The sequence below is a fragment of the Solanum tuberosum genome, unplaced genomic scaffold (assembly GCF_000226075.1).
Source record: "Solanum tuberosum cultivar DM 1-3 516 R44 unplaced genomic scaffold, SolTub_3.0 scf00272, whole genome shotgun sequence".
Classification (NCBI taxonomy): Eukaryota; Viridiplantae; Streptophyta; class Magnoliopsida; order Solanales; family Solanaceae; genus Solanum; species Solanum tuberosum.
In genome coordinates, this window is record NW_006239194.1 from 859,768 (window position 1) to 862,391 (window position 2,624).

A 2,624-nucleotide genomic window follows, 5' to 3' on the forward strand; every position below is an offset into this window, starting at 1 on the left:
TTTATCCATACAATCTATACTCGACTACATATACATAGATCATCTTCTTATTTTAAATTTTTATGATAAGTCTAGCGCTAATTTATAATTCCCTCAGTATAAAACAAACTAATATTAGTTAATACTTTATATCATTCATTTGCGTTATTAAATTTGAATTTATTCATTTCAATCTTTTCCACCCTCCTCTAACCAAATATGAATCGTAATTATATTTAATGAATTGAATTTTGTAGAAAAATAATAAACAATTAATATGGAGTCATATGAAATTATACAACTTGACCTTATGATGAAAAATTAACTTATACCATTTCTTTATAATATCTATAACAATGATCATGTCTCAATTATTTTAAATAATATAGTTATTTCTTTTTTGTGTATATAATTTTTTTTAAAGTTTTCATGCAAGCATATTTCTCGATAGATTTTATAACTTACATAACAAACAACAATAAAGAATATATTGTAATCATTAAAATTTATTTTGTTTAAGCAATCGATTATAAATTTTAAAACTTGATTAGTAATTAGCAGATTTTTCAACATAATTAAGTTACTAACCAAGAGAAAATAGTTATAAATTTTAAATTTGATTTATACTTAAGCAGAATTTCAATCATAACTGAGATAAATACGTGAGGAAGTAGTATCTCTTTAGGATCTACTCTAGCATTTTAAAATACTAATTTGAACTAAAAGAAATTATAAACTTACACCAATCAGAAGTTTGTATAGAAATTAAACTTAAGAGGCATCATAAAAATACACAAGAAAGAAAGAAAGAAATAATACAATACACATATCATTACGACTTTAATAGTTAAAAATAGAAGGAAAAAAAATTAATACATATTTTGTAAATTGTGTAACACTCGTTGGAGCATCGATTGTGACACTCTTAAGACTCGTAACATAGACGAAAAGTCTTTGATGGATCATCCTTTTTAGTAGCACTAATTGAATCAGCCAGTGTTGATTCCATATTCAACATTGGATAGTTATAATATCAAGCACCAGTGGTCTAGTGGTAGAATAGTACCCTGCCACGGTACAGACCCGGGTTCAATTCCCGGCTGGTGCATTATTTGAGTGCTGTGAAGATAATTGTGCAAATGTGAAAACTTTGGGTCTTTCACCATGCCTGATAATCAGACGACAAAATAGCACATCTGAGCCTTCTCTTTTGTTTTTTGATACTGAAAAAAAATCATCATCGAAAACATTCTGAGATAGATGTAGTATGAAATGGTTTCAAGTCATCAACAATGTTAGCACCATATGCAGGTTTTGTTATATCGATTGATGTTCAACATCACGACAACAAAAATATTCTGTAGATTCATAGAATTCTTTACAAGAGAACATTATTACATATCAATTGAAATAATCTAAATTTTGGAATAGAATTGGTGGGGTGCACCAGGCCAAGGTTATAGTGCAACACCAAGGCGATGATTGAAGATCCCAATAGGAAGCTACCGTGATGAACCTTCCCCCTAAAAAATAGAATTAATATCGTGTGAGTCAATGACTCACATATCAGATATTAAACTGATAAGAACAGATACTACACTTGATCTTAGCCAAAAGGCCGAGAAAGGTATGATTTTCTATGGATATGCCGCGCTATTTTATATGCTATTTGAATAGGAGTGAAGACAAATGCTAGAAATATGCCTTCTTTTTCGATGTACATTCACTAATCTCTTCAAGCTGGTCATGCCAGAGAATCTGAAACTTTCATAAATACGATTTGTCATGCAGATTTTGGGGATAAAAATGTGTGACTGGCCAATTAGAAGGACTCTAATAAGTTCATCTATCAAAATTAAGGCCATTGAAACAGAGTTTTCGATATATTCTTTTATTCGTCAAAGGATTTTCTTCATATTTTGAACATTTTCCCCCTTAAGTCTATGCATTTATAGTGTATTTGAGCTTTTTGCTTGATCTAATTAAGTATGACAATTCATTTTCATTTCATTGATAAGCATTATATAAAAAGAAATACATAAAATATCAAGAATAAATAAAATTTGAATTACTTGTAATAACATTAGTACTTCGTGCAATCTGCAGGCACTATTGTATTGTAAGACAAACCAAACCTTCCTCCACTTGTGCAAATGTGCTCGAAGGCGACAACTCTAAATCCACATTTCTAAATCATTGGAGCATCGAGTGTGCCCTTCTCAGACTCGTAATATAGACGAAAAGTCTCTGATAGATCATCCTTCCTAGTAGCACTAATTGAATCCACCAATGTTGATTCCAGATTCAACATTGGATAGTTATAGCATCAAACATCAGTTGTCTAGTGGTAGAATAGTACCCTGCCACGGTACAGACCGGGTTCAATTCCTGGCTGGTGCATTATCTGAGTGCACCACAAAATCGCGCATCTGAGCCTTTCTTTTTTTGTTTTATCGGTCCATATCCTTAATAAATAAATACTCAGGGAAACGAATTTGATACAGAAGAAGAAAGCATATGTAGTTAATATCGTGTGAGTCGATGACCCGCACATCAGATAATAAGAACATATGAGTCTCGTTCCATATTTACAAGCAAAAGAATACTACAAAAGTGAAACAGAGAGTTCAATTCATGATATGAAA